This window comes from Globicephala melas, chromosome 4 (assembly GCF_963455315.2).
Source record: "Globicephala melas chromosome 4, mGloMel1.2, whole genome shotgun sequence".
NCBI lineage: Eukaryota > Metazoa > Chordata > Mammalia > Artiodactyla > Delphinidae > Globicephala > Globicephala melas.
Genome location: NC_083317.1, coordinates 27,147,820 through 27,175,469, shown reverse-complemented (window position 1 = coordinate 27,175,469; position 27,650 = coordinate 27,147,820). Strand labels below are relative to the sequence as shown.

The 27,650-nt window shown below is 34.8% G+C and overlaps 1 long non-coding RNA gene across 4 annotated transcripts in view; it reads left to right on the top strand.

Annotated features, from left to right (window-relative positions):
• The window catches only part of LOC115864267 (uncharacterized), a 481,059-nt gene that overhangs the window by 263,308 nt on the left and 190,101 nt on the right, over positions 1–27,650 (top strand). The window lies entirely within an intron of this gene.

The window sequence follows — 27,650 nt, the reverse complement described above, 5'->3', positions numbered from 1 at the left end:
TACAAAAGAAATTGGATGACCATCATCTGGAAAATAAGTTAAAATGGAGGAGTGGCTCTGCCAATACAATATCAGAAAAATAAAGGACCTGCTTTATTCCACAAGTGAATTGAAATACAAGAGTATATTAATATAGAAATATAATTTTACCACAGTCCTATTACTCTCTGAATTGGAGTATCTAAAACAAATTGGGGGATCCCTATCTATTTATAAGAATATAGGAAGATTGATTCTGGAAGAGGATCGCCCCTTTACTGATATGTTCTGCATAGATTAAAGAATAATTTAGTCATGGATAATATTTAATGATTGCAATGCTGTGTGTTGAATATAAAACATCACTATTTTACAAATTAAAAACTTTATAAATTCAATTTATAAAATCAGCTATTGCCGGCACCTTCAATAACAAAGCCTTAATTACTTATTGAGATTGATTAAATTTAGTTGAGCTCTTAATCTTGATCATTCTGGCAACTTGATTTTGGTGCATATTTTGAGAAAAAAATTCATTCAAATTACACCATGAATTTCAGGTACTGATAATTAGTAATATTTCAATATACTCTTGAGGTGTTCTTGAATACTCTTAGAGCTGATGATAGCTAGGTTGGTGGATAGGATGCTAGAAATTACTTATTCATCAGAGTAAATCTGGCATTGAAACATAACGTAATGAAATGCTGAGTAAGTCAACTCATGACTCCAAATGTCCTCAATTATAAAATAATAGTCTTGCATTTCACAGTCATTCAGCCTCATTTCAATTCTTGTATAATCATTTTGGGGAGTGGTGATTTTATTAAATTGGCATGTAAAACAAAGAATTTAGAATGTCTTCCACAGAAGCTTTCAATTTAGCTCAAGGCAGGCATTGAATATACACATAAAATGTAATTCAATGTCTGTGTTAAATCTAGAGGCTCAAATCTTGTATGTCCCAGAAGTGTATGGACCTATGACTCATGTATTGTCAAATTCTGAACCACAGTAATGCTTTGTATCAACTGGTAGCTGCAGAAGTGTTCCCTGTGGTCTCTGGATGGAAGAGGCAATCAAACAACTGGGTCTGAACAGTCTTCTAAGAAACAAATCAAGGAGCCTCATTAGCAAGGCTGTTGGTTGCCTTTTACATTATCTTTAGAATGAACAAAACCCTTGGGCCTGATTGGCAGTTTCTTCTTTACCTCCCTCCACTTCAAGGCTTTCCACAAAACAATTCCCAAAAGCCCCAAATGTATTCCTCATGCAGAAAGATGACTGGAAAAACCTTTGCAAGCTTCATACAGAAAAAGACAAGAATTGTAAAACCATTAACCGGTCATAACTAAAGTATTAGGAATATAGTGAAACTCTCCTTCACCAAACTGAAAGGCCATATGAAAAAATTTTATGTACTTGTAGATATCTTTTTTATTTATGACATATAAATTCAAGTCTTTCAAGGAAAAAATTCAGTCAAGTGAGATCCATTGGTAGTTTGAGTTCAAAGTCAGTGAGCAAATGGAAATCATTGCAGCATCTCTTTCATTTCCCTAGTGGACATTAGACCACTCAGAACGTGTCACATAATTTACAGTCCCTTGATAGTAATTGAATATACACATTGAGAGTGCACTGGCAGAACACTTAAGGAAGATTGAGTATATGAGGACCTGCTTATGTTATTTTTGGCTCTACCCTGGTTTTTGCTTTCAATTTTTTTTTTTTCTTGAGATTAATTTCAATTTGGTTCTTCCATCCTATCCAAACAAAAGCTTTGGGAAAAGAGATTAGCAGCATCAAAGACATTGTGATTTTTAGTTTCAGAGACATTATGATGTAATGACAGAAGGAAAAAATTTACCATAAGTAACTTACCATAAGTAATTTTTAACCTGCAAGAGTAGTAGAATTAAGCAGTCAATGAGAAAGGTGACTTTTGAGCTGTTTCCTAAATATAGAGTGGGATTTTCTAAATTTTAACTTAATATTTCTATTTTAATATTTAATATATCCATTAATATGGAAATGAGATAACTTTGTAGTTAAAAGTGTGAGATATAAAAATTTTTTCTTTTTAACACTAATAATTCTAAATCTTTGTATTTTTTTGTGTTCTAATACATTTAAAATTTTTAGTCATATTTTATAGAAAGTCATTCTTTAAATGGTTTGTTTGCCATGCAACATGGAATCTTCCTGGGTAGTAACTTTGAATATTTAAGAGGCTACAGATAAAGTAGTAAGGATTTCAACTTGATTTTATAAAGACTCCCAAGTATTCCAAACATGTAATAGGGAAATGGGACCTGACAAAAATGGCTATTTGGAAAACAGTTTTTATTTTCTTTTTTTCTCCCCATTCCTTCTCCATCTCTCTCTCCATGTCCCTGCCCCTCTTCTTTTTTTTCCTTGTAGTGTGTTATATCCACCAAAGATCGTCCAATCGACCTCTATTTTCTCACACGTGTGAGTCAAACTTGATGTCACACTCATGGAGACCAAGTTAATTTTTTCTGACCACTAAGATTTACTTTCATAAATTGCGTTTTTCATTTGATTGAGACAAAGACGTGGAATTAATGATAGTTAATAATAAAGTGTTCATCAGTGAATATTTTCCCATGCTGAGGCTAAATTAGAACATATGCAAGTAATTTAATTAATAACAACTTAAATTTATTTCAATATTTGTAAGGGAAAATTCCTCTATGCTAAGATATTTACAGGCCTTTCAATTTCAAGAATACTATATACATAAAAGATTTCTTTTTAAAGACACAGTATTCCTTTTTCCTTTTCTGCTACTTAATACGTTGATAATCATGTGTTCAACGGTAATTTTTTGCCTTTGGAGATAAGGCAAAACAAGATGAAAACACAGACCCTTAAGATTAAGAGATTACAAAAGCAATCTTATTTCATTTACCTATTTACTTTCTCCATTATCTTTATTGCTTACTTTCACTTTACTCTTGTTTTTTTTTTTTTTCTGATCTCCCTTACCCTTCTTATCTTTAAAATCTTGCTTAATCTTTTTTCCTTCTAAGTCAACCTTTTTATTTTTCCTTCTACTCAAGTTTTTTGTGATTCTTGTTAAACTTTTGTCTCCAAACCAAACCGTATATAGTATTGTATGTGACATAGTACCATATTAAATAATTTTACACATACTTGCTTTCCATAACGTATTGATGTTTCTATGGTAGTTGAAAGGTGTTGTTAGTGATATTTGTCAGTAAAGATTTATGATTTTGTGCATGCTATTCATATAGCATTTATATAATAAAAAAATAAGACTAGAAAGTTCTGAGAAAATGTCATCACCCCCTCAAACATTTTTTTTTTTTAAACAAAACCAAATTCTCCTTTTTAATCATGTTCATTTTGCCTTGGTCGGGCTGACATCACACATTACTGTCTTTAATAAAATATTAATGTATAATGCACACTATAAAGTTGAAAAGTAGTCCCCGTCTCCCTCTCTCCTATCTTTGGAAAAACTGTGCTACCTTATTTGTAGAGATTTGCAGTGAAAATCAAAGATGGAGTAGACTTTAAACTAAGTCAGTATTTCCATCCTATTTCCTGTTACTTACATTAGACAGATTGACTCTTTCCATAAAGCCATGTTGATGAGCCAAAGGAGAATCATGCAGAAGTGGGTAATACAAATCCTAAATATAAAATATCCATAAAAAAATAAACTTTTGTTCAGATAAAACAAAAATAAACTATATTTTATCAACTATTTTATATTTATGTAAAAAGAAAAAAAATAAGAAAAAAGTTACAGGTATTTTTAGCACAATGATATGATGCCTAAAGTCTTTTGTCAATGATGTCAACTTTGTTGAATGGAAAACACTGAACTGACAAGTGACTCTGTTTCAGTCAAATCCTACGTTCTACTAAAATTTTGTGTCACTCTCCGATTACTCGGACCTTCTTCTCTAATCTATTACAAAATATGGAGACTCTCAGGAAGAAACTAAGAGAGAGTAATAATAGCACATTAGATGAAAGGCAAGGGCAGGCTTCCAAACATTTTGTAGAGTAAAGCTTCAGTTAACTCTGATTGAATCAGTTCACAAATCTCAAATGTACAAATGAACATATTATTTTTTTATTTTTTGTGTTGAAGTATAGTTGATTTAAAATGTGTTAATTTCTGCTGTACAGCAAAGTGATTCAGTTATACATATATATGCATTTTTATATTCTTTGTCATTACGGTTTATCATAGGATATTGTATATAGTTCTCTGTGCTATATAGTAGAAACTTGTTGTTTATTCATTCTATATATAAAAGCTTACATCTGCTTTTATCACAAATGAACATTTTTATACTAGATTTCTTCTACCAAGCCAAACTTATACATCATATATACAATCTTTGTTAATAGTAGAATATGTGAAAATATGAAGCAGGGTTCATGAAGGAGAACCTAAATGCAACAAGAAAAGCAAAACCAAAAATAAAATATGGAGCACAATAGTAGACATTACTATGGCAACACCTGGTTCCTAGTAAGAAGTTAGTGACCACTGAGATTTTTCTGAGCACCCATATGCTTTTGTTCTTTCACTCACCTAATCAATAAATATTTACTGAGTATATATCACTCTAGATGATGGGAATTAACTGATCATGGTTCCATGCTCTTGTCTTATGATGCTAAATGTATTTGCAAAATAACAGAAGAAAATCACCCAGGGACTAAAATTATTTTTCAGTTATTAATTCTTTTTGTAGTACATGTGAAGTGAAGGGGTCAATGTTATTGTCATGTAATGTTATTTGCATTAAGATTCCTAAAAGCAGGGAATTTAATTCGAAGATCTATGGGAGAGAATGCCTCACTCTCAACTTAGTGGCATGGCTTATTTTTTCACTTTGTCTAAATATAGCTTTTTCCTTGTAGTGGTAATCAGAAACAGTATAAGCACAGACACTGCATTATCAGCTTTAATTTGGGCATGGTCATGCTTCAGGGAATTAAGTGGCTATAAATTATAGCAGTATTTTAACATTTGTGTAAAGACCTATGATATGTGCTCGTCTGTTCTACAATTTTAAATTTCACAGGAAAAGTGGTTGAATAAGAGTTACATATAACCCTATGAGCCTGAATTTTTGGTATTCAAATATGTGGGAATGCGGAGTGAACGTATTCTAATCAATATACCATCATTCACCTCTTCCTGTCCACTTTGCTACTGATTGGCAATTTTCTCTTCTAGATGCTGAAAATCACCTACTGAGTCCTATGAAAGACTGTTAGGGGCTCAGAGACATGAGGTATCAGGTCTACTACCCACTGTTTCATGCTTCTCATCACTATTAGCATAAGTGATCTTTCCGGAGAGCACTGAGGCTTATTAAGCAAAACTCAGTTCTCTGAAACTACAGGTAAAGGACATACAGGCATAATTGAGGTGAAGTATTGGGTTACGGACAGACACCTCACCTGGAACTTAAGAGAGTGTTTTGGATCCTAAATGGTAACCTTCAAGACATTGTGTGTAGAATATGCCATACACACACACACACACACACACACACACACACACACACACACACACACGTTACATAAAGTTAAGTGTTTCATCCTAGAAATAAAAGTAAAAAATAATAATTTTAGTGATAAATCAGAAAATTCAAAGCTAAGTAAACACTTTCAGTAATAAACTTATAATGTTTCAGGTACTCTTTAGATAACTAACTTTATTTTCACAACAACTATATATTTGGTAGTAGCATCATTGTCATCTACAGATAAGGAAACTAAGAAACAGGGAGATTAAGTAATATAGGTAAGTATACACAACTTGTGTTAAATTAATTAAACAAGGAAACCATTAGACTGAGGTGGCTTTAAAGCCTAGATAAGCAAACCAAAACCTAAGCCTGAAATGCCTCAGGGTTAGGAAATTAAAACCCAAGGACAACCAATCACAAGCAGTCAATTAAGCTTTCCCAAATAAGGCAACCTTCTTGAGTCACAGTCAAGAAATAATTTCCTTTCTTTGCTCTGCACCTTCTCTATAAAAGTCTTTCCCTAGCTCATGTCCATGGAGTGCTTCTAACAACTTCCTGTTTGGAGCTCCCCGATTAATTCAAATTTATTCTTAAAAATTTTAATATGCCTCAGTTTGTCTTTTAGCACTACTAATGCAAGACCAGAATTTGAACCTGAATAATCTGATTCCAAAATCTGTATGCCTAATCACCACTGCCTGACAGTTCAACCTTATAGTAAAATATGAGTCTTTATATTAAAGTGGTTGAATGACCTAAGACAAATACTATGCTTAAAGAATTTGCATACTAGGGTGAAAATGAAAAATAATTTGAATATCCATGAAATCTGTGGATATAACTACAAGATTCAAGACCTTGAGTAAAGTAAATGAAATAAAAATAATTATATTTAAGAAAGATGATTCTAATAAATTTAGACTATAAAAGAAGGAAATCACTGGGAAATATTTAACAGAAAAGGGAAAGTTCATACTAGAAGTTCATCAAATAAACAATTCTCTATCTCAAGAACAAATTATACAGGCACACAGAAAGGCAAAAAGAGTAACAAGATACTAAATTGGCTACAATCAGAGACCTGAAAGTCAAATTGAAAAGCCACAAAGAGTGGAATCCAAGCCAGAACCTGAAGGAAAAAATAGCACAGTGAGAAAGACTTGGCAAAAAGCTAAATGAGAAAGGTGATGCAACCATAACTAAGGCATAGTCATAGCACACATATCCACACCAAAAACAAAGAAACCTTAATACAGCAATAACAAATTATCTATCTGCTAAAATTAGTTGGTGTACAGCCTCAATTATTTACACCCTAATTTAGAAATTATCAAAGCTGAAATGATATTGCATTGAAATTTACTTTTTTTTTTAATTTATTTTTTTAAAATTTTGGCTGCGTTGGGTCTTTGTTGCTACACGTGGGCTTTCTCTAGTTGTGGTGAGCAGGGGCTACTCTTCCTTGCAGTGCGCAGGCTTCTCATTGTGGTGCCTTCTCCTGTTGCGGAGCACGGGCTCTATATGCGTGGGCTCAGTAGCTGTGGCATGTGGGCTCAGTAGTTGTGGATCACGGGCTCTAGAGCACAGGCTCAGTAGTTGTGGTGCACGGGCTTAGTTGCTCCGCAGCATGTGGCATCTTCCCGGACCAGGGCCCGAACCCGTGTTCCCTGTGTTGGCAGGCGGATTCTCAACCACTGTGCCAGCAGGGAAGTCCCTGAAATTTACTTTGACTTAGCAAAACTTTTGTCATCCTAAGAAAAAAAAAAAGTAAGGTAAACATTTAAGAAGAGACTTTAAATATTCTAGGAAACCTATTTAAGAATTAACAGTTGGTATGCAAATTAAAACTGAATGAACTACTTAATTAACAGATTCTCATTTGTTAAGCTGAAGTCAAGTGATAAGTTTAATGAAAAGCACATCTATACTGGAGCAGGGAAACTCTATTTGCGTCATTTCATTAAATCAGACAGAACCTAATCAATGAATATGTGTGACGTATTGCTGTATAAATCTGATTATATGCTTCCTGGGTTTGCTAAAATGCTGAACATTTTATTCTGATCTTATACTGTAACAATTGAAGAGCAAGAATGGCTGTCTATAATTCAAATTCAATTGTCTTTAAATTCTAATCTCTAAATAGTCTCTCTTAAATAGAAGCCATTGATTCAGTGATCTATAGTTAAATCAGTGACATTCAATCAATATCAGAGTTTAAGGGTTTAACCAGGAGTTCTCCAATAAGTTCATGTCAAGTACACATCTTGTAAACTGCCCTGTCTATATTTTTAAATTATTTCAAAATCTTGAATTTGCAATCTCTGTGATTCTACAGGTCTTAGGCATGAGAATTTGCCTGGGGGAATGGGGGAAGGAGAGCATGAACCTTGGTAACTAAAAAAATATGATGCTCCAGGTTTGTTTTTCCTCACCTAACATTTTTCTCTTTGGCATGATGAAGGACAGATCAACGTTGATTGTAAAAACAAACACAATTAGCGCTAAAGCAGCATATGTTAACACTGCTGCAGCCTGATGATGAATGAGCTGTAAGTGATGCCAACACCTGTTCTTGACTATGGTGCGTGACACCCAATCCCAGTGGAGTAATGAGTGTGCAGACACATTGGTGCACATTTCATCGATTACAGTGGTTTATGGAGGAGTTCTGGTAGCATCCTCTCTCTCTCTCTCTCTCTCTCTGTCTCACTCTGATTACTTCTCTGTTCGTTCATGTATTCATGCATAACTTCACAGTCGGCATTGAGGTATGTATATTCAGATATAAGTGAATATAAGCTACATGGGACAATACTAGGTTACCCCAAATCCTGGGTGACTAGAAGTATGCTTCTAAATCAAGATAGTCAACTTTAAATCACCATTGTTAAGTTATCTTATTTGGGTCTGAAGTTGATTGAAATTATCAGGCATCTCAAGTAGATTGATTCTGAGAATGGCTGAAGGGGTTATTAAGTTGCACTGTTTTATAAAGACAATCTTAAAACAAAATGAGAGTAGCTGAACATATGTGATAGTGTGTTATAATTACTATGTAAAATACTTTACATAAGCATGAAAATTTCTATGTAATGTGTCAAATAACTATATAGTTTTGATATTATCTTCCAGTATTGTTTCAGCAAAGAATAAATGATGTATCTATGTGGAGCTTTAATACCACGTAATGATCTTTGTAATGTTACATATGGTTCCATGTCCCATAAGAAAATTCTGTTAATAGGGCTAAATAATGTGAATTACTTATTCTGTCCTTAATTTTTACCTCATTTTATTTCTGGTCACCCCCCTTTCTCTTTGCTTTGAAACCTAGACAAAAGTTTCTTTCTTGTCCTAAAAATAATTCCTTTACCTGTAGTTAGATCATCCCTACCTGGAGGGACTCATATTTATATGACTTCTTCCTATTTTTTAAACTCGGTTTTTACTTTCCAACTGACACTTTTGCTCTGTCTCTAAATTTATTCAGAGCTTTCCATTCTTAAAGAGAATTTTGTTTCCAATTCTTGCTCCTACTTTTGATATTTCTAAAAAAAATTTTATTGAAGTGTAGTTGATTTACAATGTGTTAATTTCTGCTATACAGCAAAGTGACTCAGTTATACAAATATATTCTTTTTTGTATTCTTTTCCATTATGGTTTATCACATAGCCCAGCCAATAAGACCCTGCTTGACCTGACCCTGCCTATTTCTCCGAGCTCATCAGCAACCATGTCTCACCTAGCTCATTCCTGCCTCTGACACTTGTTATTCCCCCTTGCAATGCTTTTCACTTGAATTCTCACTTGGCTGACATCTTCTTATCATTCAGGCTCTGTTGAAACATCCTTTTCTCAAAGACATCTTCTTTGATTCACCTCCTTTCCTCGACTCTTATATTCCTGCTTTATTTTCTTCATATCACTATCTGAAATTATCTTCTCAATATATTTGTTTACTTGCTTATTATCATCTATCTTCCACTAGAAGCAAGTTCCATGATGACCGAGACGTTGCCTGTCTGATTCATCATTTTGGCTCACTGCTTGGTACATTATAAATTATTATTAGCTATCTGTTAAAATGCATTCATAAATGAGGCTAGAGACAGTAGCCATATCACAAAGAGCTTTGTATATCATGTTGTAGAGACAGAATTGTATCCCAAAGGCTACAGAAACCATCAAGAGATGGTAAGTAGAAGATTGGCATTTAAGAAAACTTTAGAAGATGTACCTAAGTTAGTACTTGAAGAGCAGGTGAAATTTGAAAGAAGGGAGAGGTACATTCAAATGAGACATCCTAGAATGATAAGATGGTCAATGATGCCATAGGGATGGTGTGTGTTTGGGATATAGTGAGTGAGTAGATGAGTTTACTTACTGCAGAAGTTTCCCTTAAGCTAGTAGTGGTAGAAACACTGAAATGGTGGAGATGAATCACAGAGTGCTATTTTGCTTGGCAATATGATTTGGAATTGTATTCTAACAAGTGCTGTTCTTTGAAAAGTGGAGATCAACTGGAAATCAACATGATAGAAATCAGAAGAAAAATCATCCTTGACATGTCAAAATCCTTCTGTTTCTTTAGAGCCCAGCTTAAGGACCAAATCCTTCATATGTCCCTTTCTTATGAGAGTAATAGAAGGATATTCTTAGATGCAGTCTGGTCCATTCCTTTCATTTTACAAGAATTCAGACCCAAGGAGATAGTGATATCCCCCAGATCACAGATAATTAATGGACCACAGTCTGGTCCATTCCTTTCATTTTACAAGAACTCAGACCCAAGGAGATAGTGACATCCCCCAGATCACAGATAATTAATTTAGAGTTAAGACCTGTAACATATATTCAGAGGATAATATTCTTAAACTGAACTCCCCAAATTTAAGCCAGCATTCAAATTTTTTTTTTAAACAGTCCCATTTCCCATCTAAAATTTCTCAATAAAAGTTATAGCAACAGTTTCAAAACTGCTTTACTGTGTGATTTTGAATTTTATTATATACTAGGCATTCTTTCTGTGATAAACCTAATAAGCATCTTATTCATAGAGGAAATATAGGGATATTAATCTAGGCATATCTGTCAAACTAAAGTATCTTTGCCTTTTTAAAATCTTTATGGGGATAATAAATAGTTCTTCTGATAACAAATATTGGCTGTGGAAAATTGTTAGGACCCACCCACACTGTGTAAACAAATATTACAAAACCAACGTTAATGTTTATATTTGCAATTTTTAAAAGTTTATTGGAATACATGTGAAATATAGAGTAAGAAAAGACTCAAAATACAACATTCTTCCATTTCATTTAAGGGAGAAAAAAAGGACATATAAAAAGCACTATTACAAAAGCAAAGGGCTTTTGGATATATTTATTAAGTGTAAAGGAATTTCTTGACAATGAACATCTGCATGTCCTCTAACCAGCAGTGTCCAATATAAATTTATACAATCTATAATGTATTCTAATGCTCAATTTAAATTCTCATGCAAAAGAGCTAAATGGATTAATTAAAGACATCAAAAAATCTCTTAAGTTTAAAACAAATGAAGACCACAAGTTATTTGAAATCTTTCCTTTAAACTATCATTTTAATTAAAGATTAAAAAAAAATTTGTTTTCCAAGTTTGCTCTGTTTCATCAGTTTATTTGGTCCTTCATTTATTTTTTTCCCAAGGGTATATAGTTATGGTTTTAAATTTAATTTGGGGCTTCTGAGTTTCTTTGCTACATTAACACAGTAGTTGTAGACATGTGATAATCAGTATGCAAAGGTTGGAACTCTTTTGAAAAGATTGAAAATCCCTTTATAAAAATTTGCTTTGGAGAAAAAAATGATTATACCAGTTTTAATAGCATGAAGTGAATGCCTCTTCTTTCTTCTGTTTAGTGTGATTCTCCCTTTCTTCAGTGTCATTTTTGCTAAGTGCAAAAACAGTACAACTGCCTTAGTCAGTTTGGGCTGCTATAACAAAATACCAAAGACTGGGTGGTTTGAACAACAGTCATTTGTTTTTCAAAGTTCTGGAGGCTGAGAAGTCCAAGATCAAGGTGCTAGCAGACTCAGTGCCTGGGGAGGCCCTCTTACTGGTTTGCAGGCAGGTGCCTTCCTTCTGTATCCTCACCTCATGGAGAGAGTGAGAGGGCTCTTCATCTTCTTTTAAAGACACTAATCACATCCCCAAGGGCTCCATGCTCAGGACGTTATTTAAACCTAATTACCTCACAAAGACCCCGCCTCCAAATACCATCAACAAGATGATTAGGGCTTCAACATATAAATGAGGAAGGAGGTAGTTTGGACAAATATTCAGCCTATAACAAGAACTAAGCACATACTTTAAGTTTTCTAAGTGTTTTGGATTTTTCTTCCAGTTTGAACTTTATGTGAGGTGTTGAACCTTGTCCCCAAGAGCCTGAGGACTTTGCCACTAAGTGTCATGGTGACACAGAAGGAGTGAGGACAGGCTCAGCTAGCCTACTCTGGGTCTGATTCTAATGGAACACTTTTGCTTTTATCCTTTTTTATATTGGGATTTCTAGTAACATATTATTTAAGCAAAGAGTTCTATTATTCAAGTTAAATGAAACAAACATTTGAAAACCACTGGTGTAGCCGGACTTACAAGAACTAGGCAGTAGTGCCTCAACTGGGATCTGATCTGTCCAGCTTTTCCATCCAAGGCTGTGTGATCTTGGGCTCATCTTAGAAGCTCTAGAAGCCTATATCTTTCCCTTTAATCAGACTCTCTCATAGAGCTGCTAGAGGTGTAAATGTCTATGCACTTCAGATTGACCTAAAGAAGTCTGCAAGGTGGGTATTTGTAAACCCTGGCATTTTAGCCATTTCATCAGTCCTTTATTTTTGTAAGGCAAATGACTGTGATGAAAATGAAAATGGAACTGAGTCCATCATTATTTTAGTATGTGGCCTGACACAGAATAGATGCTAAATAAACATTTTGTAAATGTATTTTAAAAATGAACAAATGCGGTGGCAGTAAAAATGGAGAGTGGGGAATAAATATAGACTTCTGGACTTAAAATGTCACTGATAGTTGGATATCCCCAAATGGCTAAGAGGCGCTTTCTTGCTATCTCACAGGCTTCTATTCCAGGGGTATCACAGCTGCCAAGAGGTTAACAGGCTCCCTTGGGTTTTGGCAGTAGAGAGAGGATGTGTTGGGGAAAATGGCCCTTGAGCTGAGCCCTTTTGGAGCTGCTGTAGAGGATCTGTTTACCTACTGGTTAAATATGAGTGGGGAAAGAGCAACGACTTTGATAAACCAGGACAATGGTATGAAGTTTGGATATACCTGAAAAATGTCTTAGACTATTCAGTGTGCATCAAGGGAGTCTTCCATCTAGCTGATAATTTTTACTGCCACATATAGCGTAAGGGATATCCATTCTCAGAGGAGACATATCTGTCTTTTGTGGGTCAGGCGAGTGTGTCATAACCCTAGGAGTACTTCTTCTGAGATGGTAATTGGCTTTCTGGCCCTTTCCTGGGAGTAGAATCTCCTCCAAGCTCTGGCCTTTGTTCTTCTGTCCTCTGTTTGGCGTTCTGCCTCACTTGCAACTGAAAGAGTGAGTATCTTCCTTAAGCCCCAGCCTCTGATTTCAACATGTGTCCTAACTATTCCTCCTACTTCTTTGTCAGTTGTATTGATTCTATATTGCGGGCAACCAAATCATTCATATTTTAAGCCCTTTCCATGACAACATCACATCAGATAAAACTAAGGTCTGAGAACTTGTGGTTTTTAATTCCTAAAGTGGCATGAGCTTTGAACCTCATAGTGTATGGAATATATCACATTCACCTTCTTGATAATTTAATCCGCAACAGTAGACACTATACCAGACATTACTAAATCATTCCTATTTTTGGTTGCATGTTACTTCTGCTTAATGCTACAGTCTAAGTTATCTTCCACTTTTCTCCTTTTCCAAGTCCATATAGCTGTTTTGGAGTTAAACTCATTATTCACTAGGATTCTAAGTAAAATTCTCTCCCCCAAATAACAGCATATATCCATTGTATCACATTTTTATCTTTACCTTTGCAGGTTCTCATCAAAGTCTTCTAACAGCCATTGGTGGCTGGTATCATCACCATCCATATTTTATAGATGAGGTAAAGGAGACCTAGGGAGTTTGGATGGCTTATCCCATATTCTTCTGATAACAAATGTTAGCTATCGAAAGTTACTTGGGGCCACCTATGCTATGTAACCAACTGTCGCAAAACCAGCATCAGGGTTTTCTATTCACATTTTTAATCTTTATTTTATTGGAACATCTGTGGAATATAAGGTAACAAAAGGCTCAAAATAGAACTTAGCAGAGTGAAGATGAGACTGTTCATCAGCTCTAAAGAGCGTTCGGGTGCCCCGTCTTCTTCTGCTGCTCAAGCAACCTTTCCCTGATAACTGACCAGCTCACTCTCACTTTCAAAGAGCCAGTTCTTTCCCCAGAAGAAAAAAGATCTTTCAGTATAATTTTCTACACTGACTACCTGTCTTTTTCCATATTTAGATATAATTTGTGCTGCTAAATAGGGTTGCCCCCTAGCCCTTCAGACTAAACTCTGAATTTCAAACAGACACTTTGTTTATAACTGCTGTAAGTCATCAGTTCTGAGGATAAAGAGACTGGTTATTTTAAGTACAAAAAAATTTGGTAAACAGACAAGAGAGAACTTTTCCTTCTTTACTTAATGCCCATGGACGAAACCTCAGGATGCTGCCATTTGAATTTCACTGCCATTCTGTCATAGCCTTCACCAGATGAGCTTTCTGAGCTTGTTGGTGAATGAAGATTGGCACGCCAAGGTCGTAACCACCGGGCCCACGGATGGCGGACTGCCAGCACCACTTCTGAGGTGCCCAGGGTTTGCGGGACTCGACTGCTTTCCATTCCTCCTCCTTAGTGGGTTTCCTCCTTCACCACCTCTGAGAAAGCCACAGTGTCCAAAAGAAGGAAGCGGTCCAGCATCAACAGTCAGGGGCCTCTGCAGCCTCTCACCACTTTCCCTCCACCCTACCCTCAATCTGTGAGTCAAGGATACAGAATTCAAAAAAAAAAAATCTTCCACTAGACCAAGTCCTGCCTATGCTTTTGGCTTTTCTACATGCTGTTACCTTTTTGGAGAAAATATTCCTTTCTTATCCCATTTCCCCCTTTTAACCCTGCTCCCAAACTTGTGTCCTTCCAAGTGGTGAACCAAAGCTATGTAGTATGTGTTAACCCATGACTTCCTCTATCATAGCATTATCTCACCTTGCTTCAGAGAAAGAAAACCACTTGCTCACATAAAATACGTGTGTACCAGTTAGCATTCTTTGTGATTTTTTATATGCATTGCATGATAGGATGATAGGTATATGGGTGTGTGTGTGTGTGTGTGTGTGTATATATATATCCACAAAAATGTGTATACAAATACATATGTGTGTATACACACACTATACCTGCAAATATATAAGTTCATATTCATCTTTGATTGTGTTAGGTGAACAGCTATTTTAGCCTTCCCTTCCAGAGTCTAACTTGTGGTAACATTTTTGATTCCAATGCAGAATTATAACAGTCTGCCTATTTAGTTCAATGTCATTCCAGTTGTTGAGTGAATGGCACTATTCTTTTATTTTTTTTGAATAAATTTATTTATTTATTTATTTATTTATTTATTTATTTATTTATGGCTGTGTTGGGTCTTTGTTGCTGCACACAGGCTTTCTCTAGTTGCAGTGAGCAGGGGCTACTCTTCGTTGTGGTCTGCGGGCTTCTCATTGCAGTGGCTTCTCTTGTTGTGGAGCACCGGCTCCAGGCACGTGGGCTCAGTAGTTGCAGTAAGTGGGCTCTAGAGTGCAAGCTCAGTAGTTGTGGTGCACGGGCTTAGTTGCTCTGCGGCATGTGAGACCTTGCCGGACCAGGGCTCAAACCCATGTCCCCTGCATTGGCAGGCAGATTCTTAACCACTGAGCTGCCAGGGAAGTCTGAGAACGGCACTATTCTGACTTCATGCTGGTGATTTGAAGGTTTAACAATAACTCAGCTACACCAACTGTTTTATTCTGTTTATTTTGTATTACCTCAGAACTAGAAATTGGGAATTTATAAAGGCTAAGAGATAATAGAGAGGGATGTGATAACCATTTCTGGATACATAAATATGTGAATCCCTAGGATGGAGAGACTGGGTAAGATGAAGCCAGGAAGTGTGCTTAGAAAGAATGGAATAAAATTTAGAGGCAAAGTCTGAATCCTTCCACCTGTTAGGAAGAGGTCAGGAATTAAAAGGCCCTTGAACGCATTTCTTCTATATAGTTCAGATGTAGCCTAAGAAAGTTGCAGTAAATCTCAGAACAAAGAATGTTATCCTAAAATAAATATTGAGGGAGAGACTGAATAAATGTATAGGTCTTAGTGGAGGTAACAATAGGAAATATTTGAGTGAACACTATATTATAGGTAATACTATTAGGCTTGGGAAGTACCAGGATGACTAAAATATTGTTCTAACCCTGAGAAAGCTCACATTCTGGTGTGGGAGAAAGAAATAAATCATCACAATCCAGACATATGACCCAAATTCTTGAAAATATTGCACAAGAGCCATTAACTTGCTTGGGAAAGTGTGTGTGACGGGAGGAGCTGGGGCAGCACCCTGAAGAAGATTTCCCTTCCTCTAGATGCCAGAATTCGATGGTTTTCTTAACCAGACTTTTTTCTTATAAATGCAATTCAGAACAGCTATTTCTGCTTCTGCCTCCAAATCCTGATTGCTACTAATTTTAAATACTTTTCCTAGAACATCATTGTTCTCTCAGCTATTATTTACATATTATTTCTCTTGGCTTCTATCCAATTTCTGTTTTCTTCTACCCATTAAAAGCAAAAGGTGATAGCTTATCAAATAATTTATTTTTGAAAACACTTGCAGAGATTTAAACCGTTCTATATACTTTTCTATCTTCATATTTATGATTTCTATTCATTTTCAGGGTGATTACATTTATCAAGTTATTGACTTATGTGTATCCTAGAGAATGTGTAATTTAATTCTCCCAACCTTATTAATGAAAACTGTTCTTGGTAATATTGTTTGATGAAGGCAGTCAAGACATACTTTTGTCAAAGCATTGTTGAATTAGAAGTTCTTGTGGAACATGTGGCATACTTATCCAGGAATAACATTTATTCTGCCAGCATCTGTAAGAGGAATTTTTTTACTTTGTCCAAACACTCTGAACCCCAGTATGGAAAACATCATTGAGGTGGATTTGTATACAAAAAAATAGAAAAAGATAGTTGAGGGAAAAAAACAAAACAAAACAGTAGGCTATATTATTTAAAGTTTTCTAAATAGTTAAGCATACATGAACCTTCTTTAATTGCAACTGATTTAAAGTTACATACCCTCTATGTAGTCCTAATTTTACTACTAATTCCTTCATTTAGAGTATTGATGAAATATTTAGCCAGGAGTTGCTGAGACACACACACACCCTCCCACACACATACACAGGCACACAGCTCATTGTTTCCTATAGATAGCTACGTGAAACTTGTTTCAGTGTTCCCAGATGGTCCTCTTTCTATGCCTAATGCCAGTTCTTGTGCTATGGTAATTTCCATTGAACTGACCATTTGCTTGCATATAAGTTGATATATTTGATATATTCATTGCAGAAAATTCTCTCTGACTTTAAGTGCTCAAAACACATTAATTGTATTTTGGTTTGTTTGGTGTCTTTTATTCCTATTAGCTACTAGAAGAAAAATCCATTTATGTGCAATTTAAAGAGGACTGTCTCTTTTTCAGAGCTTCTAACTAACTTTTTACAGCAGCTGTCGGAGCCATGAAGCAGGAGTGATAACAGACATGAGAGGGTATATATCATAACTGCCTTGAAAATTAGAGGAAAAAACCCTCCATGTTCTAAGTGAAAAATCTTCCCACATTACCTAGGAAATAATCAGAGGGTAAATGACTTCTACATCTGGATAATTCATGTCCATATAAATGTATATTCAACTAATTTAACTTTCTGAAAATCTAACATGCCTATAGACTTTACCCTCTCAATTTTTATTGAAATGCTCTCAATTAGATATTATCTGTCAAAAAATAATGACAATAAAAATAAAGGTTTAATACAAATCAGGCACTCTTGTAAATATTTTATATCTAAGAACATAATATAGAACCCAGATGATACCTAGTGAAGTATACTAAATGTATTGTGCTAAGTAATGTGACAAGTAATTTGATGAATTAAAAATAATATTTTAAACTTAGTTTTCATCTTTAAAACTAATATTTTTTATTATTGTCGAACAATTCTACTTTTGGGGGGTTACTATTGATTAATTAGTTTAGTTTAAATACTAAACTCTAGTTTCTAAGCTGAAATCTGTGTCAGTTCAGAGGACATGGCTATCCTTTGTGGCTAGGCTTTTCTATTCTAAAACCATGCCCATTTGTGTAACTAAGGACCCTTCTATTTAAAAAGAACAATTACTACAAGATGGAGTGCTTAAAGTGGAGTGAACTGTAGTGCTTCGTGCCTGATTGCTGCCATGTCTTAAACAAGAGATATTAAAAGAAATAAATGCCAGGTGGTCCCACGAGGACATTTTGACTTACGCTTTTGAGCCTTTGGTACCCACATAACAAAACGGCTGGTGGCTTTGATGTTGTTTCAACATGAGTAAATCCACAATTTTATTGTTTGCAAATGTTAGCCTCTTCCTCAAATACCCATTTTCTCTAATTATGAAGAATTCTTCCACAGGGAAATAGTCTTTTTATAAACTGCAAATTAAAATTTAGTATGTTTTTAGGATAACACCTCTGAACAGAGCAGTGGAGAAAATTCTAAAGACTCTTTTCATTATTTTTCCCCTAAATCAAGACTTTGGCTACATAGAATTTAAAACATTTGGTTAGGAGAAAGTTAATAATAGTAATGTGTACTCATACTTTGTTCATAAAGTGCCTTTTAAGATAAATTTGTAGTTTACATTGACTAAATGTATTTATTTTCAGGGATAGACTTTCACCAAGGGTTTTGATTCCAGTTATCTGAAATACATGTATACAAAGTATAGATGGTATTTTTGTTAATTTATATTAAAATAGCCTTTATAAAATGGTTCTTAAATAATTTCTTTTAAAAGTACACATTGTAAGACAACCTACAGACTGGGAGAAAATATTTGCAAATGATGTGACCGACAAGGGATCAATTTCCAAAACATACAAACAGCTCATACAGCTCAATATCAAAAAACAAACAACCCAATCAAAAAATAAGCAGAAGACCTAAATAGATATTTCTCTAAAGAAGACATACAGATAGCCAACGGGCACATGAAAAGATGCTCAGCATCACTGATTCTTAGGGAAATGCAAATCAAAACTACAGTGAGGTATCGCCTCACTCCAGTCAGAATACCCATCATCAAAAAGTCTACAAATAAATGCTGGAGAGGATGTGAAGAAAAAGGAACCCTCCTACACTGTTGGTGGGAATGTAAATTGGTGCAGCCACTCTGGAGAACAGTATGGAGGCTCCTTAGAAAACTAAAAATAGAACTACCATATGATCCAAGAGTCCCACTCCTGGGCATATATCCATAAAATATGAAAGCTCGAATTTGAAAAGTTACATGCACTCCAATGTTCAAAGCAACGCTGTTTACAATAGGCAAGACTTGGAAGCAAACCAGATGTCCATCAACAGAAGAATGGATAAAGAAGAAGTGGTATATGTATATAATGGAATAGTACTAAGCCATAAAATATTGTCATTTGTAGCAACATGGATGGACCTAGAGATTATCTTACTAAGTGAAGTAAATCAGAGAAAGACAAATGTTATATGATACTACTTATATGTGGAAACTAAAAAATGATACAAATGAACTTATTTATAAAACAGAAACAGACTAACAGGCATAGAAAACTAATTTATGGTTACTAATGGGGGAAGAGAGGGGAATAAATGAGGAGTTTGGGATTAACAGATATACACTACTGTATATAAATAGATCAACAACAAGAACCTACTGTATAGCACAGGGCACTCTATTCAATATCTTGTAATAACCTATAATGGGAAAGAATCTGAAAAAAGAACATATATATATATATGTGTGTGTATATATATATATATATATATATAACTGAATCACTTTGCTGTACACCTGCAACTAACACAACATTGTAAATCAACTACACTTCAATTTAAAAAAAAACTCATTAAAAGCACACATTGTAAATGGATAAATGGTAAGAGTTTGAAGTAAGAACAAATTGTAAATGATTTTTCTTTTTTTTTTTTTTTGGTTAGCCTAGGTGAATAAGTATATAGCTGCTAAAACTTTAAAGAAATACAAATTTTTAAGTAAAGGACTCCTTTTCCATCATAAAAGAAGAGATGTCAAGTGATAGATAATTTGCATTTTAAGGAACTGCTTTCCTCCCCCCAAATAGATGGGTTAACATACACCAAAGAAAACGATCTCCTCTGTTCCAACGAATATTTAGTATGTAGCTGAAAGTTGTTTTACTGAAATTGTTTTTAATGGGAGATTACAAATGCTACCTTTCTGATTAGGACAAGAACAGGGACTTTCAGTATCAAAGCAAGTTTTTCTAAATTGTGTTCTGCCTAGAATTAGAACAGATATATCTAGGACAGATTTATTATTCTCTCTGGAATACAAACATATGATCTAAAATTTGACATTATCTCTTTTAACTTCGCCTTCCTCTCCTAAAATACCCTCTCTCCTATGTATGACGCAGGTAGCTTCCAAATGACTGTTTATCCATAAAGATTTCGCAATGTACCATACTGTTTTACCATTAAGTATTTACACATCTCTATGCTAAACCTTGTGGTTAGGAAGCACTTTTAATAATATGTATTAGTACATAGAGACATGTATTTTAATCTTTTTTGTTTTCTTATTTTTGTTCTTCCTTTCCTTTCTTCCGTGTTTCTTTTTCTCTTCTTTCTTTCCTTTTTTTTTTAAATTTTTTAATTGTTGACTTTTCAGTTAGCATCCCAAGGAATTCTGTTTCTGTGAATTTATTCTGTATTTTTTTTCATTTGCTTTGCTTCTCGGTAAGTCTTTTTTAGATACACTAACATTTTTGTTGTTTGACTTGAATTTTTCATGTTGAAAGTTGACCCAAATGTGATATATTAAAGATATAAAATTAAACTTGCATTCAGTGAAATTATATGTATGACTATTACATTTTTTAAAATGCCATAAAACTTAATATAGCTTCATTCATTCTACAGTAGCCTTTAAAAATGCATTCTTTAATTAAAAAGAGAACATTTTAAATATGCCAATTAAAATGTTAAGCATCCTAAAATCTTAAGATGTCTAAATAATATTCAAGACAGTTTACATATTTTAAATTGCCGTAACTCTTCTCAAATTAATCATGGTTTAAAAGTAGCCTTTGTACTACTTTCTCTTTCATACTTTGGTATGAAATTTTCACTACTGATAAATGTTTTACCATTTTAATTTGATTTCTCAGGTTGTCAGAATATTGCAGCCCTGAACAATATTCAGATTAGTCTCAAAAACTCTTTTCTAAGGAGGTGATGTATGAAAGTAAATGTAATTACTCAGATTTTAGATTTAATTGGTAGAAACATGTATTGGAATGAAACAGGAAAAAAAGGCAGCCATTTTATGACCACTGTGTTGCCATTCCAAACACAAGTACGTTAAATATCATTATTTCAAGTTAACTATATATTCTTGTGATTTGACTGTTAAACTTCATAAATTCTCCTATAGAAAAAAATAGTATGCCTCCGGTAATGATTACTCACCATTTGTTGGAAAAAGGCATCATATTTCATGTACTTTAATTACTGTAGGGATTTTTACTCCTAGTAAAAAAAATCAAAATGCCCTTAGGGTTCTAATATAATCACATGTCACTCACTGTACTATTGACAGCCCAAATGCTGACTCACTTTATTATTGTTTTTTTCAAGGTATTTTGTTTTTGTTTTTTACATGTTACATGAGCATTTGCTCATCACATTACATATTTTATTATGTTTTATTAATTGCCCAATATTCTATCATCTGCTATATCAGCATTTAATCATTGTTATTGAACCATTAAAGGCTTTTGAGAAGATAATTATTTGACAAAGCACACCCAATGGCAGAATTATCTGTGTTCACAGAAGAGATTTTTTTTATGATGGTGGTGTTTCATTCATTTAATTTATTGAGCACCTATTATGTGCCAGGTACTTTACTGGGAGCTGGCAATACAGAACTAAAAGAAAACGATGAAACTCCCTGGCATCGTGGAGTCTACATTTTAACGAAGGAAGTGGGTAGTGAACAATATAAGCAGGTAAACCACACAGTGTGTTAAATAATGAAAAATAATAAAGAGGAAAAAATAAAGCAAGAAAGTAGGGGCAGTACAGAAATGTCAGAGATGGGATAAAAATTGTAGACAGGGTAGCCAGTGAGGGGCCTTACTAAGGCACTAACTCTTGAGTAAAATCTTGGAAAAATGTGAGGTGCTAGTAGTGTGTATCAGGGAGGAGATCCAGGCATGAGGAACAGAAGGCTGATCCTTCACTAGTGGTGGCTGCCCACCGAAGGTTTGTACTTATCTTTCAAGTTAAGGAGTAGGAAGCAAGAAACAAACACTCGTTGCTCTGAGAAGAAAGAAGGCCTCACTTTGCTTTAACAGAACTGTTGTTTCTGTATTCTAAGTAACATTACCTTATATTTATCTAAGAATTCCAGGATTTTGAAATAAAGTATTATTCCATTCTGACGGTCAAACTTTTACTGAAAGCTTTTTCTAGATACTATGACAAATAATATTTCTTCCACATGAGTTTGCTTGGTATCCTAGAGAGTGAAGATTAACTAAAATGGTGAGGAAAAAAAAATGTGTAATAGCAACCTGGAGAGAGTTGGAGTGACCTTAGATGCATTCTTAGTAGAAGCAAGAACAATCAAATCCAGTATTTACCTCAAGACTCAGATAATTCCAAAACATTTTGCTTTCTAAATAGAGGAGGCTGTCCCAATTAAGTAAATTATAATCTGTATGGGAGGACTTGATTATAGAAAAAGGTTACTTTTTTTTTTGACACTAGTAAATCCCCCAAACAAAAAATTATATTAAAATATACATTATGCTTTTTTTTTTTTTGAAGGGTGTATAGTGTCTGTCATATGTTTGGCAATTCTGATCAAACACTTGAGAAAAGATAATCTTACTTTTTGTTAATTAATGTGACTATAAACCAAAAATAATTATGATTATGTAAGCAGCCTAATTAAAGGGCAAAAAACCCCTTAATTAACATATGTCTGATTAAGAAATATAATGGCAGATATAAGTGGCTTTAACCTCAATCACTGCTACAACCACAAAATACTTAGTTCTCAAATAAACAATCTGATGACTATACACTGACATTGTGAAATGACATATTGTTTTTGGTCGAGTATCATTTCTGCTGATCGAGACCCTAATGCTGGACATTAACATGCTTCCACTTGTCAAGCTACAGAACTGTAATACGATGTGCATAGAAATCTCCACTCTTTTTAAGATCCAACTACCCGAAATTACTAAACAGTTCCAAAGTATTGATGTTATATAATTATATTGTATGGATGTAACGTGTTATGGCTGCCTTGTAGTAGGACCTAGAGATCTGTGAGGTAATGTTGATCTTAAAATAAAGTGGGCCATTATTTTACCGGCAAAATAAGTTTATCTGGGAAAAGGAGAGCACTGCAATTCAGGACAAGCAACATATGGTGAACCATAGGCATGTCTGGAGAACAGAGGAGAGGGGCTTGCTTTTATAGAGGAAAAAAGGAAATTGGGGAGGGCTGTGGCAGTTCTTCATTGGCTGCATGTGGGGGAAGCTTGCTATTGCTGGGTCAGGAAATCTTTCTTCCTGCTGGGATCTGCAAGCTGGGGTGAGTGATATGCATGAGAGCTCCTCCCAGGACTTCCAAGCTCCACTTTAAATGAAATTTATTTATTTTCACAGTACATAAATATTTCCAAACTGCTACTAGATGTCTTGTATTTTATTTTCTTTGAAATTTATCTAGCGGTTTGTGTTCCTGACTTTCTCTTGCAGTGTTTCTTTTGTTTTAGTGTTAACATCATCACTTACGTGACCACAACATCATTTAAGTGACCATTTCAAATGATTTAACCATATTATAAGAGCAATAAAATTCAGATTTCCGATTAACAAAATAGCTTTCCCCCAAAGAAGGTGACAAGAAAGGACATATCTGTTCATGATTGTTTTTCTCCCCACTAATTTCTATTTTAAAAGAAGAGACATTTTCCCAAGGAAAGAAAATTTTCCAATAGACGATATTAATTTTAAAAGTTGGCATTACAGTAACTACAGGGATCAGAAATGAAGCTGTTTTGGAAAAGCTCCTCTTTCCTCATAGACATTTCATTAAGCCATTCCATCAAGTGTGTGATAGGCTTAAAATTAGGTGAAGCAGAGATGCATCTGGTGCAGTTTTCAAATGTAGAACACTTGTATCACTAGATTTCTATTGGGATTTGTGTAACAATGCATCTTAACTCTCTCCTCTTAAATGCCATATTTCTCATTAGCATTTTCAAGGTTCTGATAACTCCTGTAGCCAAAAAAATCTGATTAACCTTCCTTAATCCAATGTTTACCAAACTTATTGGCTGAGGGAACACGTTTTCATATCAGACCAATTAACATATTCTGGGACTAGTGTTTCACAGAGCAAATACAGTTAAAATACCTTAGCAGTTGCTGCTAGAATGAAATCCATATCCAATTAACAAAGAGGTTTTCAGTTTTGTAAAACTCAGTGAACAGTTTAATACTGGCCTAGGAACCTGTTGGGCAATCTGAATTATTGATCTTTTAGAAGTGGGCAGTGGATAGTAATTGACTACTTAGAAAACAATACACTCAACATATTTTAAGATCCAGCATCTTCGGAATTTGCCAGTACCGCTTTGGAGTGGGCAACTAAAATGCATATTTCATATTTCGGGTTCTATGAAAAGACGCTGAATTTAGGGAAAGAAGTGTATTGAGCAACGTTTAATGGAACTGTTCTTAAATGCGAGATGGGTTAGTGTTTACACAACACATAATTTTCTGGGAGCTCCAAGGCTCTCTAAGCCCTAACTGACTTGTTCACATCCTATCACTCAGTGAACTTCCAACTCTGGAGCTCCTTGCCCTCTCACTTGAATTAGAGAATCAAAACAATCCTGTCATTTTCTATCCCATGACTTTGCTTAGGCTTTTTCTTTTCTACAAAATGCCTCTCTCCTTTATGCCTCAATCACTACCCATCAGAATTCTCTGCTGCCTTCAAACTAACTTGCCTCCCTGTTACCTTTCCTCATCTTCTCCTTGATGGACAACTATTTGTCTAAGCCTCTGTGAGGTTATCCAAATTATTCCTTTTTTCCTATGTCTCAACAGGACTTTGCTTGCCTCTTTGTTATAACACATTCTATGAAATACTGAGAAATGTGTAATAGTCCACCAACATTGATGAGGCACTTTTAGTAGTCAGAGACCATGTTTTACCTATGATAGTGTCTTGCACAGAGTAGATACTCAAAATTGGGTGGCATGGCAACTTCAAAATTGGCCTTGATCATCTTTTTTACATTAGGAAAGTCACATGAAAACTCCGATTGAAAATCACATTCTGCGTTTCTATTTATTAGTCTTCTACTGAAATGTACAGGTTACTCCAGTGTGAACAAGGAATTTCTTTCTTTAGGACCCAGGCGTTTTGCTATATTTTATTATAGTCACTTAATTCTGCACACTTTACAGCTGGTTGAAGTTTTTTAAAAAAATTCAAAAGAGGTATGATACATACAGCTACATAGTCAAATTTTGGTCTCTTATTCCCACTGGATGTTGTTCTTCACCCATTTCTTTTCATAGTTAGAAATTATTCTTTTTTAACTTTTTACATTTAAATAATTTGAGACTTATAAAAGAGTTTGAAAAATACTACAAAAATTCCCTTGTAATTTTCAACCAACTTCCCCAAATGTTAACATCTTACATAGCAAGGATACAATTATTGAAACCAGAAAGTTAACACTGAAACAATTCTATTACCTGCTCTATAGACCTAGTCATGTTTCTTTAGTTGTTTCACTAAGGTCCATTTTTTTGGTTTAGGATCCAATCTTCAAATCACCTTGGTCTCTTCCAATCTGGCGTCTCCTTAGTCTTTCTTTGCGCATCATGACATCATGATCTTGATACTTACAAAGAGCATGTGTGCCAGTTATTTTATAGGATGGCAATTTCAGGTTATCTGATGTGTAAGCAGTGATTATATCTTTGAGAAATGTATTCGCAGTCTTAGGAATATTTGTGAGGATTGTTTGGGTGGAAAACATTTGTTTCTCCAAATGTTTTGTTGAATCATATAGCCTTATTTTCCATGTGGTAAGAGTGGCTATTTTAGAGTTTTTTAAAGAAGGCAGCAAATGTCTTATTTTTCTTCTTTGCAGGTGTTTTGTCCCGTATAATTCCTTTGAAACATTTATAATGAGTTTGTTCCTGAGCTCTGTAAGTCTCTGTTGACATGAATATGCATCTTTTATTAAAAATATTTTTAAATATGAAAGTTTTTTTTTTTTAAATCACCCTCAGTATATGTTTTCTTTCTTAGTAATCAGTAGGTAGGTAGTACTGGACAACTCAATATACTGAGATTTCATTGGTTGAAGTGATCTACTCATTGCCCAGGCTGGAAAATCTTAGGCTTGATAGATGCACCTCTTCAGTGACTATCACAGAGAAGCCACATTTGAAATGTACTATTTTAAACTGATATTGCTAAAGATTTTTTTATGTCTGTGCCTCCTCCTTTTCTAATGTTGCTTACTCTCTGGAAAACTTTCCCACCCTGCTTTTTCGATAGCTTCTGCACTCATTTTGACCATTTCCTGCATTGATCAATTTACTCTAACCAGTTGGAAGTCTGGTTTCCCTCCACACCACTTCACTGAAACTGCTCCTTTAAAGAGTGCAGATGACTTTCTAAAAGTGAAACCTGCTACTTGTGTGCATCCTTTAACAATGTTGGCTACTCTCTTCTTTCATGAAATGCTTACCTTCTCGTGATATCTTAGATACATTCTCTCTTGGTTCTCCTGCTGCTTCCCAGAATGTTTCTTCTTATTCTTATCTTCTTACTTGTGTTTACACATAGGTGTTCCATAGGTTTATTGTTTAACCATGCTCTGCATATGCTCTGGGTTATCTCAAATGCTCCCAAAGCTTTAGTTATCACCTTTATGCAGGTGACTCAGTCTTTGCCTCTAATTTGGATATCCATCCTGAACTTTAGATCAGAATTTCCCATAGATACTTCAAACTCAATTAGCTCTCAAACAAAAATCATTGATTCCTCCTTTAACATGAACTTCTTATGTCTCCTACACCTATTCCTAGACTTGGGCTGAGGTTAAACCCACTCATTAGGCTCTTCCATCACACTTTGTCCTCTGCCTCCTAACCCACAGTATTCTTAATCTGGATGGCTCTCCTCTCTTTCCATGTTTGTACATGCTTATTTTTCTTTTAGGTACAGTTCAAATTCTACTTCAGTGATGCCTACCATAATCAATTCAAAAATAATTTGATTCTCGTGTTTATAGTTACTTTATTGTTTCATGTTTTTTTTTTTTTTTTTTGGGGGGGGTGTGAAGTTGAAAAGAATAGCTTTATTGCTTTGCCAAGCAAAGGGGGCCACAGAGAGCTAATGCTCTCAAAACTGAGTGTCCCGACCTGGAAAGGGTAGTGAGGAGTATTATAGTAATGGTTCAAAGAGGAGGATGTGATCAGCTCGTGGACTTTCTTCTGATTGGTTGGTGGTGAGATAAGTGGGAGTCAGCATCATCAACCTTCTGGTTCCTATAGGTCTGGGGTCTACGTGCTTGTGGGCAGCATATAGTTAACTTCTTCCACATGGCAGGGGTTTCAGTATCTGGTTTCAGGACTTAATGAA